This window comes from Rhinoraja longicauda, chromosome 12, assembly GCF_053455715.1.
Source record: "Rhinoraja longicauda isolate Sanriku21f chromosome 12, sRhiLon1.1, whole genome shotgun sequence".
Taxonomy (NCBI): domain Eukaryota; kingdom Metazoa; phylum Chordata; class Chondrichthyes; order Rajiformes; family Arhynchobatidae; genus Rhinoraja; species Rhinoraja longicauda.
In genome coordinates, this window is record NC_135964.1 from 38,411,104 (window position 1) to 38,429,157 (window position 18,054).

Here is an 18,054-nt window from a genome sequence, read left to right on the forward strand (position 1 = left end):
CATACCAAGCCAATTAACCTATAAACCTGTACATCTTTGGAAGGTGGGAGGAAACCGAAGATCTCAAAGAAAACCCACACGGTCACGGGGAGAACGTATAAACTCCGTACAGACAGTTCTCGTAGTCAGGATTGAACCGGGGACTCCGGCGCTGCAAGCACAGTACGGCAGCAACTCTACCGCTGCACCACTGTGCTGCCCCTTAATTGTTGCATGTACCAAGGTATAGTGAAAAGCTTTTGTTGTGTGCTAATCAGTCAGGCACTACATGATTGCAATCGAGCCATCCACAGTGTACAAATAAATTTATAAAGGTAATAACATGAATAACATTTAGTGCAAGATAAAGACCAGTAAAGTCCAATCAAAGATAGTCCAAGGGTCTTCAATGAGGTAAATAGTAGCTCAAGGCAGCTCTCTAGTTGTTGGTAGGATAGTTCACCTTGTGATGGTGGAGAAGCTTATGTGGTCCTGAGATCCTGAGAGCGATGCCATCTGGAGCTATGCTCCTGGTAGGGTCACCCATGGTGGTAAGGTCATGGGGGAGGTCCCTAACAAAGAGCAATCCAACCAAGACCTCAATGGTGGAACAGGCGGAGGATGATGGCTGACTTTAGTGGAGCGTCACAACGGCTGGAAAGGCAGATGAAGGCTGCAGCAGAAAAGGGTCCCCGGTCGTCTTGGATTCCATGCCACTGGATCCTGACCCAGATCTGTCAAGGACCGTGTGGTGGCTGTATGTGTACCAGTCTCCCCACGTTAAACAAAGTCACGTACAGGCGTCCTTACATGAAGCCATTCATACTCGCTTCGAGTGACCGTCGGTGATGATAATGAGGGTGATTCAGTTCAGTTCAGCAGCCCGTTCCGAAGCTGCCCAGAGCAAATCCTCCAATATTTGCAACAAAACTGAAAGTAGCCACCAACTAGCACAGTGTGCTCCTCGTTCTATTTTCGACTCACAGTGGAACAGAAGCCATCACATAACCACCAATTCATGGCATAATGGGTGGAAACATAACACGTTCCAATGTTGCAGCATGGTCAATTTCACCTGGGAAATTATCACCTATGCAAGTTACCCTAATAAATTCAAAACTAAATTATAAGGCACCCGTAAAAATAAGTGCTAAGTAATTGATTATTGGCCCATGTTGTCTTATTATCCAGATTGAAGAATCATTTCTTAAACTTGTCAGTGTCTTTTTAACCTCCAAAATTTGCATAGGTTAGGGAAAGATGGAAGTTAAAATATTAAAAATCCACAACTGGAACCTGCCTACTTCTAATTTTCATGGAGGTGGGCCAAGAGACTTGGGACTAATCCTCTATCAGCCGTTGGGGTGGGTGCCGAAATATTTTAAGGAGCCTGGATGCTTCTATTGGAACCGCTTCTGTTATTTTTTTAAGAAACCAAATTTGACCTGATTTGACAGGCCGTGGAAAATGCAAAAATGTAAGAAGTACTTCAAAGGACGGTTTACACCACTTTCTCAAGTGCTAGCCTCCTCAAGGATATTCACAGCTCTTGTATGAACCCAAAGGCAAGGCAAGGAGGGGTAAATATATGTTTTTGCAGCACTGCTTGCAGGAAGGGACAAGACTCAACATTTACTTGTAAATATTCCCAGGTAGACACAAAATGCTGGAGTAACTCAACGGGTCAGGCAGCATCTCTGGAGAGAAAGAACGGGTGACGTTTCAGGTCGAGACCCTTCTTCAGACTGATGTCAGGGGAGGAGGCGGGATAAAGATAGGATGTAGTAGGAGACAGGAAGACTAGTGGGAGAAGTGGGAAGGGGGAAGGGAAAGAGAGGGGCAGAGGAACCATCCGAAGTTAGCGAAGTCAATGTTCATACCACTGGGGTGTAAACTGCCCAAGCGAAATATCAAGCCTCACTATGACAATGGAGGAGGCCCAGGACAGAAAGGTCAGATTGGGAATGGGAGGGGGAGTTAAAGTGCTGAGCCACCGGGAGATCAGGTTGGTTAAGGTAGACTGAGCGGACGTGTTGAGCGAAACGATCGCCGATCCTGCGCTTGGTCTCGCCGATGTAGAGAAGTTGACATCTGGAACAGCGGATACAATAGATGAGGTTGGAGGAGGTGCAGGTGAACGTCTGCCTCACCTGGAAGGACTCTTTGGGTCCTTGGATGGAGTCGAGGGGGGAGGTAAAGGGACAAGTGTTGCATCTCTTGCGGTTGCAGGGGGAAGTACCTGGGGAGGGGGTAGTTTGGGTGGGAAGGGACGAGTGGACCAAGGAGTTTCGGAGGAAACGGTCTCTGTGGAAAGCAGAAAGGGGTGGAGATGGGAAGATGTGGCTGGTAGTGGAATCCCGTTGGAGGTGGCGGAAATGTTGGAGGATAATTTATTGTATGCGACGGCTGATGGGGTGGAAGGCGAGGACAAGGGGGACTTTATCCCTGTTATGAATGGACTTGCTCCCCCTCTCCCCATTCATAACAAGGATAGAGTTCCCCGTGTCCGCTTGGCAAGATGCTGCTATAACCAAATTCCTGGATTATTGTCACAACTCAATCACCAGCTTCAATTTCCACCTACTGCACATGCACTTTGTCAGACGTTGCTGTGTCATTTGCTTATGAATAAGAATGATCGCAGATTACTTCACCATTATTCTAACTGCAAAATCTGGGAGAACATCTCAGCAATAATACTGCACAAAATGATCCATCTCACCAATGATAGAAACATTTTGAAAAACGAAACCCCCCCCCAGTTCCAAAGTTCTCCTTTGTACCCCCCTCTTTCTCATCTCCCCGTCCCCTTTCATCCATTTCACACCTCCTCTTCGTTCCTTTTGTTTCTTTTTCACCTCCAGCCTTCATCATTTACACCACCCAATTGCCAATTCCCCCTCTCCCACCTCACCTATATCCACCTATCACTTGCCATGCTTTGTCCAAACCCCACTACTTTTTTCCAGCATTCTCCTCACCCCTCCTCCCCCCCCCCCCCACTCTAATCCGTCTGAAGATGGGTCCTGACCCAAAACATCATCTGTCAGTTCTCTTCACAGATGCTGCATGACCCACTGAGCTCCTCTTGCATTTTGCTTAAGATTCCAGCATCTCTCTGGCTCCAGTACTAACAGAAATCATCAGAACTTAAGGTTTCGATAATATATAGTTGGTTATCTTTCATTGTTTTTTCCTAGGCATCTGAAAGCAACATTTAGTTTACAGGAAACATTCCCACATTAATTTATATTAAACAAATGTTCCCCTGGAGTAGCATGGCCTGATATCCTGGGATATGACCCAACTGTGTACAAAGGAGCCTTTTGTTGTTAAGTGGAGACAAGAGATACAGGTGCTGAAATTTGGGGAAAAAAACAAAACTCAGTAAGTCAGGCAGCTTCTATAAGGGGAACGTTCTGTGCCTTGACCCTTCACCTGTACTGATGTAGTGGAGAAAGAGTTGGGTTGCAGTGCCACAATAGGTCTGGACTGCTCCGCATAGCCAAGAGAAAGGCAGGCATAGCTAGAGCTTTCTGAGTGCCCATGGCTACACTTCTGGTTTGTGTAGAAAGCGCGAGGAATCAAAAGAGAAACCTTAGGTTAAGGATGGGTTCCGCCAAGTGGAGGAGAGTTTAGTGCAGGGGAACTGGTTGGATCGATGTTCCAGATGTAAACGGATAGCTCCCGGCCTTCACGATGGGCAATGGAAGTGTACAGGAACTGGACATCCATGGTTAAAAGGGGGCGATGGAAACCAGGGAATTGGAAGTTGTTAAAATGATGGAGAGGTTTTCCAGGTGTTGGTGGAAATGCACAGGACAAGGAGGGGCAAGAATAAATCGAAGTATGAGGAGATATGTTCAGTGGGGCAAAAGTAGATTGAAACAATGGGCCTTCCAGGGCAGTCCTGTTAACAAATCTTGGACAGGAATTGGAAATGGACAGTACAGAGCTGGGGAATTATCAGGTTGTAGGTTGTGCAGGGGAGATCTCCTAAGGTGCTGGTATGCGAGACAGTGGCCTATTGATGCATTGGTGGGATCATGGTCCAGAGGTAGATATGAGGTGTCGGAGATCCATTGTCTAGACAATACAATGCAATACAATATATCTTTATTGTCATTGAACAGGGGTACAACGAGATTGGGAATGTGCCTCCCATATGATGCAATAAATTAATTAGCTAGTCAGTATTAATTTAAACAACCCAATGAAACAAATTAGAACAGTTTTAAAACAGAATAAAATGCAAGTAGGTCTGTGCCGGTTCACTGTGCGATGTGACCATCCGGCTCAGCAGGACCGGTTCATAGCAGCTATGGCCTTGGGGATTAAGCCGTTCCTGAGTCTGGAGGTGCGGGCGTAGAAGGCCTTGTATCGTCTGCCCGATGGTAGAAGTTCGAACAGACTGTTGCAGGGGCAAAGCAGAGTTCACTCAGCTCCATCATGAACTCCACTGTTGAGTGGAATTCACATACAGAGGGAGTAGTTATGGTGGAAGCAACATCAGAGGTCAAAATTACATTAGAAAGGTGGATCAATGAAAGATTTAAAGGAATGTGGCAACAGAGTGGCATTAATGCGATTCAGATTACATTCTGGTGTGAAGACAGTGTTGTACAAATAGTGGCTATTCATCTCTATCATATCATTGGAATGCATGAATAATCAGCGCCATTAGCATTTGATAAGAACTTAGTGCTGGCAAAATCTTAAAACGCAAGAAATAATGGACCAGTAATTACATAAAGAATGTGGTTGCAATATATACTGGAGGAAATCAAAATGCTTTAGCATTTACTATAATATGTATGAAAAGTGGTCAGATTAACACAGACTCTTTGACTAAATTTATTTGGGTGTAGTTGCATAATTAAACCATGGCAAATAGTTATTATAACAACAGATATATTACAGCTAATGGCTGAGAGGCAAGTTGTAATTTTAATGGAAATGAGATAACAATCTACAGTAAACAAAGATAACAGGGGAAAAAAAATTTGTTTGACTGATGGAATTTTAAATTAGTTGCTGCTTGTTATAATCTAGAGTTTTTGTGCGTCTGTGAGTTTAAAGTGGAAACGTCACCCTTTATTTCTTTGCATTTCTTCCTTTTCACTTTCTGAAGATTGTCAAATGTGCACATTTGTGCAAAAAAACATGGAGAAATAATGGCAAGTACACACACACACTAAAGAGACCATGATAACACCACAGCAAAATTATCCAATTTGAGAGAATTTAGGGAATTTGTAGATAAATCTAAAATGGTCATATCTAATTAAGATTTGGGTTTTGATTTTATGGCAATTCTTAACATGAACCGTCAGCAAGAATGACAGTGGTATCTAGACCAAAAATCAATTTCCATTCCACTGTAATCTTTTATTGGCTGATTTTTGTAAAAATTTAATCAGTTTAACCTACTTTTGGAAAAGCCGGTACAAACACTTAACAGACCAGCATGGTAAAACATGGTAATGAAAGAGTATTCGGATTCCAAGCTGGATATCCTTGTATCAAAAAGATTTAAATCTAGAGATTCCCAAGTGCAATGCTCCATAATGTGCAAGGTTAAAGGAAAAATAATACAAATGGTTATACAATTTTTCTCAAGAGGTTACAGCATGCCAAATTTAGCACAAACTACATTCGGATATTTTTCAGTTGTATTACAGCAAAGTGACTCCAAATATCTGCAATTTTTAAACTATTTTAAAACTTAAATGTAAATGATAGAAATATTTTATTTCCCAACATCATTGGTTTACACTCCAATATTTGCACCTGCCTTTGTAAATAATTCACCTGCTATTTCTATGAGTAAATGTTGGTTTAATACATTACATGAACAATTCCATTAAAAAAATATATTACTGAACATTGTTATGTATTTTTTAACAAAGAATGAATTCAAGATTATTTCCTATTCGATGTGACTATGATTTTGTCATAACTATTCCAGATTAGCTGTATGTAATATTTGTTATACTTGGCATTAATACTTTTAAATTAATTAAATATAAAAACAGAAGACAATTTATTTAATTAGCCTTTCACTAAGATTTAACATAATTCCCACCTTCTCTTGCAAGCACTCTAATGGGATTGTACTATAAGCCCCCCAATAGAAAACGGAAGATAGAGGGACAGTTATGCAGACAGTTTATGGAAAGACAGCAAAGCAGTAGGGTTGTCTTAGTAGGAGACTTTAACTTCCCCAATATTGACTGGGACTTGCCTAGCGCTAAAAGCTTAGATGGGGCAGATTTTGTGAGGTGTATCCAAAAGGGTTTCTTGAAGCAGTATGTGGATAGTCCAACCTGAGAAGGGAACACACTGGACCTTGTGTTTGGAAATGGGCTTGATCAGGTGACTGGTGTTTCAGTGGAAGAGCATTTTGGGGATAGTTCGCAAAAAAATACATTCGGATCTCTTTTGAATTGTGTTACTGCAAAGCGACTCCATATATTTTAAGATTGTTTGGAATAGGGAGGAGGTTAAACCTTGCAGGAAGGTACTGAATGGAAGCAAGGCAAACTACAACATTATTAGACAGGAGCACGGGAAAATACACTGGGAGCAGTTGTTATTCGGCAAATCCACATCTGACATGTGGGAGTTGTTTAAAGGCCAGTTCATCAAAGCTCAGAAGCCACATTTTCTGGAGGGATCACAATGGCAAAATAAGAGAACCTTGGATGACCAAAGAGATTGCAATTTAACATAAGGAACTGCAGATACTGGTTTACAAAAAAGGCACAATATGCTGGGGTAATTCAGCAGGGCAGATGGCATATCTGGAGAACATAATGTTGCAGGGCCCTTCTTCAGGCCGATTGCAGTGTGAGGGGGAGAGTGGGTGGAGGGAGGAAGGGCAGGACAAAAACCTGGGTGGATGGGGGTGTTGATAGGCAGTTGGTTGGATAAAGGCCAGAGATTAAATGACAGAAGGTGTGAGAAGGATTGAAGAGCTGCAAATCGTGAAGCTAGTGGAAGGAATGTAGGTGGAAGAGGTACAAATCCAGGTGAGGCATAGGGGAGAGAGGAAGAGAAAAGAAAGGGAAGGGTGGAGGTCGAGGGGTATTTTATTTACCCAACATTGGAAAATTCAAATGTGGTTAAAAAGAAAGAGGAAATGCATGCAATGGTAAAGAGAGGAGCAAAAAACTCAAGCGGGTGATTTAGAAGGCCAAAAGGAGCCATGAAATGGCATTGGTGAGTAGGATTAAGAAAATCTCAAATCTTTATTAGCTACATTATAAAGGGGTAAATATTCCCTGATCACAATACCCTAATACCATCATGCAAAAACAGGGAAAAAGTACGACTGCTTTAGGATAAAGGAGGGAATTTATGCTTTGAGTCTGGGGATATTGGTGACAAGTACTTTGCATCTGTTTTCACCAAGGAGAAGGATATGGGGGACAGCGAGATCAGTTTGGAGAGTACAAATATGCAAGGACAGTTTGAGATGGGTTTTGGGGCTCTTGAACACCACAAAGGTGGATAAATCCCCAGGACTTAATGGCATCCATTGCAGGTTAATGTGGAAAGCAAGAGAGGAGATTGCAGGAGGCTTGACGAAGTTCTTTGCATCTTTGCCAGCTGCAGCGGAGGTCCTGGAGTAGCTAATGTTATTCTTTTATTTAAGAAGGTAAGTCAGGAGAATCCAGCAAATTGTGGGTCAGTGCGCCTCACATCAATGGTATGGAAGCTTTTGAGATAGGATTTACTCCCATTTGGAAGAGAATGGGTTATTTGGGGACAATCAACCCGGCTTTATGCACAGCAGGTCATGCTTTACTTTCTTGGTTGAGGTTTTTGAGGAGGTGACGAAGGTAATCATTGAGGGTATGGCAGTGGATGCTTTATCCATGAATTTTAGTAAAGCATTTGATAAAGTCCCTCATGATAGGCTGATCCAGAAGATTAAAATGCAGGGGATAAACAGTGACTTGGTCATATGGATTCAGAACTGATTTACTGATAGAAGACAAGGATGATTGTGGTATTTAAGAGACTGAGTGATGGGCATATGGATATACAGAGAATACAGAGCTTTATTTGTCATTCGGTACCAAGGTACCGAACGAAATTACATAGCAGTCACACAAAAAAAAAGAACACAAGACACATGACCCCAACACAAACGTCCATCACAGTGACTCCAAACACCCCTTCATTGTGATGGGGGCAACAAAACTTCCACTCTCTTCCCCACGCCCACGGACAGACAGCTCGTCCCCGACCGACCCGCAGTCCCCGCGGCCGAGCCGCACCGGGCGCTGAAACGTCCCGCGGCCGAGCCGGGCGATTGAAGGCCCCGCGGCCGAATATGCAGCGAATGGAGGGATATGGGTTATGTACAGGCAGCTAAGTGTTAGGCCTGGCATCATGTTCCACACACACATTGTTGGCTGGAGGGTATGTTCTATGGTCTAGATTCACTTTCCTTGATGAATAATTCCTTTTAAACAAATATTTACCTTTGGCTTTCAAGGATGCAAGATCATTATCCCCAAAAGGTGCAAATGAAATCCTATATGATTATTTGTGATGTATTTAATGTCACTTCTGAATTTATGATGACAGGGCAGTCATTAAAGTGGGATTTATTTATCTCCACAGAGAGTGCATGCATCACTAATTCTTGTTTATGTTCTGACTCAGTTGTCAGAGAAGTTACAAGCTTTCTAATAGCCTCAAGAGACAGATTTCTGAACTTTGCATAAATATTCTTGGTACGTGAAACAGTCTTCAGATAACTGATGCTGAACTTTGATAATTTAGCATGGTGTACTCCAGTCATCTGGTGGGACCAAATACAAGTATTGAATCACTCTGGAGGGACTCTATTCCTTGGAATGCAGGAGGATGAGGGGTGATCTTATAGAGGTGTAAAAAGCCAAGAGAGGAATAGATTGGCTAGACACACAGTCTCCTGCCCAGAGTAGGGGAAATCAAAAACTGGAGGTCATAGGTTTAAGGTGAAGGGGGAAATATTTAATAAGAATCTGATGGGTAACTTTTTCATTCAAAGGGTGGTGGGTGTATGGAATGAGCTGCCAGATGAGGTAGTTGAGGCAGGGACTATTGCAACGTTTAAGAAACAATTAGCTATCACATGGATAGGACAGATTTAGAGGGATGTGGGACAAACGTAGGCAGATGGGACTAGTGCTGCTGGGACACGTTGGTCGGTGTGGACAATTTGGGCTGAAGAAGCATACAGTGTGGAAACGAGCCCTGTGACAATTATTGGCGAGGCAGCTGAAGATGGTTGGGGCTAAGACACTTCAGTGAGGGACTCCTACAATGATGTCCAGGATGATCAACCTCCAGCAACATCAGCAATCTTCCTTTGTGCAAGATATGTTGTCAACTAGTGGAGAATTTTCCTTTCGATACCCATCGACACCTGTTTCATCAGGACTCCTGATGCTACATTCAAACAAATGCTGCCTCCATGCCCAGGGAAGTCATTTTCACTTTACCTCTGGAATTTAATTCTCTCTTTATACTTTTGAACCAAGCTTGCGCTAAGATCTGGAGCCAGGCAATCTTGATCCATCATAACCTGGACAATGATGAGCAGAATCTGGACATTGATGAGTGGCCACAGAAGAAAACTGAGCAGACTCAGTTTGTTATTGTACAGGAGTATTGGACATATATAAAGTTGATTTACTTATGAAAGGTACTGGTGAGACCACAACTGGAATATTGAGGTTTGCTATATTGATATCCAGAGTGGGCAGATTGTTTCATGAACAAAGGTTGAATACACTTGGCTTGTGTCCAGTAGAGTTTAGCAGAGTCAGAGGTGATTTGATTGAAATTATACAAGTTCCATGGGATCTTGATGGGTGGATTTGGAGAGGATGGAGAAGAATTTAGAACTAGGGTTCGAAACAAGATGAAATGTTTCATTCTCGGGGGTGGGGGGAGAGTCTTTGGAACTCACTTCCTCAAGGAGCAGCGAGTCTCTAAATATTTTAAGGCAAAGATGGATAGGACTTCGATAAAAGCATGGGAGCGAAAATTACTATGGATGGGTGGAATACATGTTATAGTCAACTCAGCCATATTTAATTAAACAGTAGAGCTAGCTCAAAGGGTTAAGTGGACTATTCTTGCTTCCATTTCATTGGTTTGCACGTGGCATTGATGATTGAACATGATTGCAAATGTTAGAACCTTTTATTTGTCAATCATGTGCTGGTCATCGGCACTGTTGAGGGTAGAAATATTCTTGGAGCATCCTCAATCCCATCAGCAGTTAAATTGCCAACCACCATTCACGAGGAGATGTGGCAGGAATGCAGACCTTTGATATATCCGCTCTTTGTGGGATTGCTTTGCTCTGTCTACGGCAAACGGCTGTTTAGCACACATGTGTGTGAAGCGTTAGCCTCCAGCAATTGTACAGTTTGAGTGCGAGCTGAGGGAATATCCTTCTTTAACAGAGAAAAGAATGTACGTGGAATGTTCATACTTTTCATAAACCTTTAACAACTATTCATGCATGCGAGATTGTGTCTGCTTTGTCAGAATGGAAGACAATGATTTTCGGCCGGTTTTTATTTTTTGCCTTGGACAGGCAATTTGTTAATCAGTCTAGACACAGTAGCTGGAGCGTTAACTCAATACTAATCCAGTGACTAACTAGTGAATGTGAGTGAGAACTGCCCATTCTGCCAAGTGATGGAAAGTGAAGAAAATAAAAACATTTAGCATTCCTCAAGACAGCCTCAGTAGGAAAAACGGAATTGTGCCAATTGAAGGAGCCAAAGGAATAGTGAGAGCAGGAAACATACTGAAACAAGATGGGACTACAGAAAGGAGCAATAGTGGTCAGTGAATACTCAAACCTTGGGATGAGCCTTTAAATACATCTGTCTGAATAATTCTAAAGTCCAAACATTTGAATTGCCTGCACCAATTATGTTGAAATAATGAGACCAAAGTGTGAATGGTAGACAGGACACTCTAGACCACCAGGGATTCAGATGTGTGGAGCAGTTGTTTTTGCCCCTCCTGCAGCAGACCACCCCTGACCAGATACTTTTATTCCACCACCTAAACACACACTAACAAAAGCTCATATGACCAGTCTTTTCCAGCCATGAATTTTCAGCAATAATGCTAACCTGACCATTCGCTAAAACAGCTGAAAGACAGGGAGCACCACTTTTTGAAACAAGAAGCAAAATATTTTCTCATCAACGCAATGAGGCAGCAATCCCATCAATTCCGAGGCAAGCAGTGAATTCAGAGACATTTTGGGTACGACAGGAAATTGGACCATGAGGATTCTGGTGAAGTATTGTCCTTCATTAGAAGACATTAAAAAAATGTAATGCTGCCTTCAAATCACTGTGGATCTTGATGTGCATGCCTTTGATTTCACTAAACCTTCAAGAGATCAGGTGTACATTTTCTCCATCAGACCAATACGAGCACTTATACTGAATTGTCGGACTGAATCAGCCTAAGTTTGAATATTTCCAAAGTAAAATTTTATTTAGCCTTGTTCGGACCAATTTGGTTTAATATTACAAAATCTGGCAGAAGCAATGCATACTCAAAATATTTCCAGACATGTTAAAGTTGTAGTAACTTATTTAGCACAACTCTTTATAAACTTGTTCCCTCAACACATACAGAAGCTGCATTCTAATGTATGTGTGTGCACGTAACATGTAAAAAAATCAGAATATCTTGATCATTATAATTCATTGATTCATTAAATGCTTCTTATATCATTTAATCATAATGATAATTTCTCTTAATTCTTGGGCCTTTCCCTATACATTTCCAAAAGTAATACATTGGCAATTATATCTCTGTAAAAAAAACTTTGCATTATTTACCACATTGCAGTAGCACATGGGGTCCATTTCGAGTCCAGTCGCTTGGCGTCCTGGGGTGGTAATATTCTCAATATCGGGTGGCTTGCTTTACTACTCTGTTAACTGTGGCAAGACAGCTAGCTCCGTTTTAAAAGGGGCCGACTAGCGGGAGTGCAAAGTGTCTGGCCAATTTAGGAACTCGGCCAACTGTTCATATGGAAATTATGCTCCAATGCTGTAACTTGGATCCTACTTGCCTTCCTATGTAGAGCTTACAGGTCTCAGGAAGTGAGAAATGAACCTCCAGAATTTGGTGCATTGCCATTTCTATGGGCTTCAAAGGAACAAAACTCAAAACTCATGCACCAAAAAACTTGGAGCCTTGGTGCTCTGGATATCTATATGCTGCACCTCAATTTACACGGCATACTTAAAGAAGGCCACAACTTAAAAATCATGGCTTTTCACCTCCAGAAAGGGCAGACACCCAGCTCCCTGCAACCCTCTGGTAGTCAACCACCAAAATGTCTTTTAAACTAAAATATCTTTTGAACTGACTGTAAGAGAAGACTTCAGCACAGTCATTATCACCATTTTCTGTACAATTATGAGATAAACATGATAGATTAGTACTTGTTATCTATTCTTGATTCACTTTAACTGCAAGAAAATGTGAAGACAATCTGAACAATTCATTAGATCCCACCATTCAGTCTAAATAACCAGTTTATAAAATGAAACACTTTATTCTGACATTGCTAGTACTATTCATGGACTATTACACTTTCAATGAAACTTTATTGTCATATGTATCTAGGTACAGTGAAATGCTCTGTTTTGCATACAGCCCAGTAAAGTTGTGTAGCAGACCTCACCTGGGCATCACACAAGTGTGCCCACGTTTTGGCGCCGACAAAGTTACAAAATTTGACCGAACATTTGTATCTACTGACAGTCGCCGCACATGGCAGCAGGCTCCCCTCTCCTCCTACCCCACTGGCTCCCCCTTCTTTCTCAGTGTCCCCCAGCCAGGTCCCCCCTTCATTCTCGGCAAGAATTTATATTATTCAAATAAGATGACTGTGCTTTGCTTTGTATGTTAAAGGATACTATAAAAAGGTCATGTTAAATTATTTTTTTTTAGAAAAAGAGGTTCAACTGGACCAAGCCTTTGATTTCAGGTGTCCAAATAGAAAAGTTAATATTCCTTAGTTCTCATTCAGATCAATAGAGGGCTTATTTCTTGTAATACACACCTCCATGTCAAAATAAAAAATGCAGATACAGGAGAATGCAGCTGCTGGAATCTTGAGCAAAACACAAAGTGCTAGAGTAACTTAGTGGGTCAGGCAGCATGTACGAAGGGATTTGATAAGCACCGTCCTCGGTGGGGAATCTTCTCTAGACTGAATCAGAATGGGTAGTCGCCTATCCATTCCCTTTGCAGATGCTGCCTGACCTGTTGAGTTACTCGAGAACTTTATGCTTTGCTCAAGATCAAAAATGGCCCTGGGTTAAATCCACATTTGCAGTGATGCAGCACCTGACATGGAATGCAACTGACAGAGGCTACGTTGAAGACCATGTCTCAGGAGCAATTGTGGTAGCAAATAAGGAAACATTTAGCCAAACACATTTCACAATATCTTCTGTGGAGAAAGGAACAGGATTAACATTTAAGGCTGACGACCAGTCCAATAAAGTTTAATGGATCTGAAATATCAACTTTCTCTCTCCACCGGTGCTGCCTGACCATTCTTAGCAGTTTCTGCTTCAGATTTGTTCCATCGGAAATAGTTTGCTTGTGGATACAATATATCCTACATAAGTACCCATGGTGGGAAGAACCAAGAATCTATATTTAGTCGCACACAGATCTGAATAGCTCAATAGCTAGAGTAGATGGGATCTTGAATAGCTCGGGTTGTCAAGTTGGATGGAAGTAATATCACTTAACACTTCATCTTCCAAACACCCACCTCTATGTTCTGATATTGATCATCCAGTATAATCCATCTTCTTAAAACACTAGTTTGTTGCTTGATGAGAAGATTATTGAATATAAAAACAAGTAACTTTTCACATCGCAGTATTTATACACTTTAACAAAATGTATGTGTTGAAAGTGAATGAACAGGCAGAACCTTTCCTTTTAAAAACAGAAGGATTTTTTCCCCCAGGGTTGTCAGAACAAGTGCCCCAGAATTAATCTTAAATTCCTGGAAACAATCCTGGAAGTTTGGCAAATCCAATGAAGCATTTAAACTTAGACTTTCAATCTATGTTTCAGTCTTTACCTGATTCCTGTGATCTCTAATTTCACATGTGAAAGAATGAATTCACACATTGCAGATGTTATGACTCAGCTGCAAAATTCCTGAGGAAATTGATTTCCCCCCAAAGACATGCAGCAGAAAGGAGACCACACCAAAGTTTCAAATTCTGCACCTTCATAAAGGGCCTTTGTTGAAGCACTCATGAAGAAAGGAAGGGGGTGGAGAAGGGAGGTTTCAGGAACGTCAAAAGGTTAATTGAAGGGTATAAAGTACTACACCGACTGGACTCTCCAGCCCCTTGCTCAAGTTCAAACTACACAGTTTGAGTAGCTGTGTAGGAAAATAACTGCAGATGCTGGTACAAATCGAAGGCATCACAATATGCTGGAGTAACTCAGCGGGTCAGGCAGCATCTCAGGAGAGAAGGAATGGGTGATGTTTCAGGTCGAGACCCTTCTTCAGTCTGAAGAAGGGTCTTGACCCGAAACTTCTTCAGTCTGAAGAAGGGTCTCGACCCGAAACGTCACCCATTCCTTCTCTCCTGAGATGCTGCCTGACCTGCTGAGTTACTCCAGCATTTTGTGATACCTTCAGTTTGAATAGCTGCTCCTTCTCGTCTTAAAAAATAAACTGTATTACCATTTCACTTACTTCCAGTGCATGCATGTCTTGAGTATATAATCATCAAGATATGCTAAACAACCATGACAATTAAATAAAACCAAACCCAAAGGCAGCAAGAAGACACACAGACATCTGGATTAATATATCAAAATCTGACTGAAATTTACCATGACGCAATAGAGTTAGTGACATTATAGCAGAAATCTATATGAAAATGCAATGTTTAGAAGTTTTCAGGTGCATGGAATTAACACTTTCCTGTTCATTCAGAAATCTGCTTCCTAAAAACCAAGGTAAAATTCCAATCTTCTTGTGCACTATTTTGTCAGTAGAAATATGTTAGTCAAACATTTTCCTGTTTCTTGACTTCAATCCTTTATACCCACACCTTGACCTATCAACCCATTAGAGTCCCTGAAGAATCAAATCTCAGCTCGACTGATGATTTTTAGAAAGACTAATTGTCATGTCCTTTAATGTTAGTGGATAGACTGGAATGTACTATACTATATAGTGTTTTGCCTCCCTGGTTTCTTGAATGTGAAGTCTGACATTGCAAGCGAGAGACACAACAGTAAGTGGCTACCTGCTGCCCGAGGTTCACACACATTTTTGCATTAGTTAGAAACAACAACAAAAAATAACAAAGTAAGACTCACAGAGACAACCGCCTTGAATAAAAGCGACGCGGTTTTAATAGCTGGCGGCCACATCCTTAACAACTTGACCAGCAATGTTTGGTGGCAGCAGAACTCTTACCTTGATGCGAGGAAAGATGTTCACAGGCTCAGTGCAGCACCGGACTGAGAAAATGCTCTGCACGGCCTCTGCCGGCAACGTACTTGGCTTATATGTGTAAATGGGAGGAGCTGCTTGCCATGGGGAGGTGGGCAAGACAAGGCAGGGGAGTGGTCTGACAGGCAGTCTGGAGACAGGACTTGTGCCTTTCCTGGGGATGAAAGAGAATGCACGGGCGCGGGCTGCAACTCAGGGATACAACAAACGCGCTGCAAAGGAACGCTTCTGCCGAAACCATTCATGTTTGGCGACTGGTTTCCAAGTGCTTTATTTCTAAGACTGTCCTTTCTGCTCCCTCGTACTGTTTGCTGCAGCCAATTCAAAGCAGCCGCTTTTTCCTCTCGACAACTCTCACTTCAGGAAGCAGCTGTAACTTCTGCTAGCTTTTTTCCCCCCTGCTTGCATAAGTTTCTGGTCAAAAGAAAAGCAATTGAATTGAACGAAAATGATGGAAATAAAATGCGACGAAAAAATAAATGAAAAATTCGCGGGCACAAAATGAAATGAGCAATAATGCTTGATGCACTTGTACAAGAGTCAGTCAGTAAAGTAACTGGTTAATTTAATTGCACACAGGCAGCACATGACAAGGATAAAACGTACTACAACTGAATATTTACAACTTATTCGAAATGGATTTTTACGTGTACTTCAGGTTCCAAAATTAAATGTTTGCAAAATCTGTGCAATTCGTTACTGTGAATATCTACGATTACCAGTTAAAAAATCAGTTTTTAACCCATTTAATTCCTATTAAGTTTTCAAACCATCTGTTTGCTTTTGCATCGCCTAACGTCAAGAGATGTGACTGGAGATGATGTTTTTTCTTGCCAACCAATAAAAGGAAATTAGGGCTTTTTAGGCATTTTAAGATAAATATGCAGATATTTGAGAGAAGCAACGTGACTGTGGGAGTGTATGAACATGGAAATGTGGGTAAAACGTATCAAAATATATTTGCTTCTGTTTGCTTATATGCACAGAAATATATGTTTATACGGTTGATTTGTAATATTGATTATGTCTAGTCCAATGTAATTAACCAGTCTAATTTATCTCCTTTATATTCAATAATATAGTTTATTCACAAAATATACAGTTATGAAAAAGGAACAAGCCATTGCCCTCTTTCACGTGACCAATCACCTGATAATATTCACTTACAATGTGACAATATGTCATATGTTTTTCAGTCACAAACATTCTGTCACAGACAAGTTTGGGAGATTATTATGCAGCTCCTTGTTATCTTGTGTGGAATGATCTAAGACCACTCACTTATGGTGGCTGCATCAAGCTTCTCTGTGGCCTCAGCAATTAGCCCTGCATCTTGCATTGTGCCCATTTACAGCACTTGGTTGCAGAAACTGCCTTCACTTGAAAAGGAGCATCATTTGGGAATACCAGCCTTCACTGAGTTGATGGAGACACAAGAGCATGCAGATGCCAAAATCTAGAACAAAAATCAAATTGATGGAGGAACTCGGCGGGACAGGCAGCATCTTTGGGGGCAGAGATATGGGCGACATTTCAAGTCGAGAGCTTGCATCAGGACTGCCTCCACAAATATCTGAAGAAGGGTCTCGACCCAAAATGCCACCCATTCCTTCTCTCCAGAGATGCTGGCTGGCCCGCTGAGTTACTCCAGCATTTTGTGTCTATCCACAGATGGTACCTGTTCATCAATGTAAATTGAGAAATGCAAGTAAAACAGCACCAGATGAATTTTAGTCGTTTTTAAAGTTCAATTAAAAAACAAATTGAAACAACTTTGATTTGGAAGTTGTAGGCTAGATGTTCGGAGAACCCAATGCCGCAGTCTTGTCATTTCCATCCTGAGATATGTTAAATCCACTCCATGTCCCAGAGAGAATTAACTCTGTTTCACCTACTTTGATTTTGAAGTTGCCGGCACTGTTGCTTTCCCACATGTGGTTGGAGATTGGTTGTTATTATGTCACATCAAGACTCCAATCCCAAGCTTACCACCAGGGCAAAAGGTTTCAACTTCCTTTCAATGTAAAGCTTCTCATGGATTGTGGATCGTGACCATGGATCATTCCCCCATAATAAATGCCTGATGTTTAGAAGCAAACTTACTGCTTCGTCCTTCGTGACTCTGGACTGTCTGATACTTTCAGTGGCTAGAAGTGCCAAGAGTTGTAACTCCTCTTTCCTTGGCTCCTCTTATTCCAATCGTAACCCCGAGCAAAGTACACTGATAACTAAATAGAGCGCCTGAGAATGCAGAGAAAAGGGACCAGTGCAGTGACCATAACACGAGTGAATGAATCCCTTCTCCTATTACTTTACTGTAATGGTATGCTACAATGTCTCTTTATTTCCTGATGAGTGGAACCATTTAAAAAAATCAGAAAGGGCACTTTACTGTGAGGAATTCGCTCTGCAGGTGAAAACTCTGTTGTTTTTTCACATTGTTCTATTTTGCAGGGACCTCACTTTTGAAGGAGACTACAGTAGCTGCCTGTTGCTATGCTGTTCATACAGTTGTGTGGTAG

The 18,054-nt window shown here is 41.7% G+C and overlaps 1 protein-coding gene across 4 annotated transcripts in view; it reads right to left on the reverse strand.

Moving 5' to 3' along the window:
- The window catches only part of col8a1a (collagen, type VIII, alpha 1a), a 92,553-nt gene extending 76,955 nt beyond the window's left edge, over positions 1-15,598 (reverse strand). For 2 of the 4 annotated variants that reach the window (XM_078409553.1, XM_078409554.1), the window contains exon 1: positions 15,497-15,598. The gene's annotated coding sequence lies outside the window, so the exon portion shown is untranslated. Of the gene's footprint in view, positions 1-15,396; positions 15,417-15,496 lie in introns of those variants that run through there. The other 2 variants (XM_078409558.1, XM_078409556.1) reach the window with 2 other exon arrangements.
- Between the last annotated feature and the right edge of the window lie 2,456 nt (positions 15,599-18,054).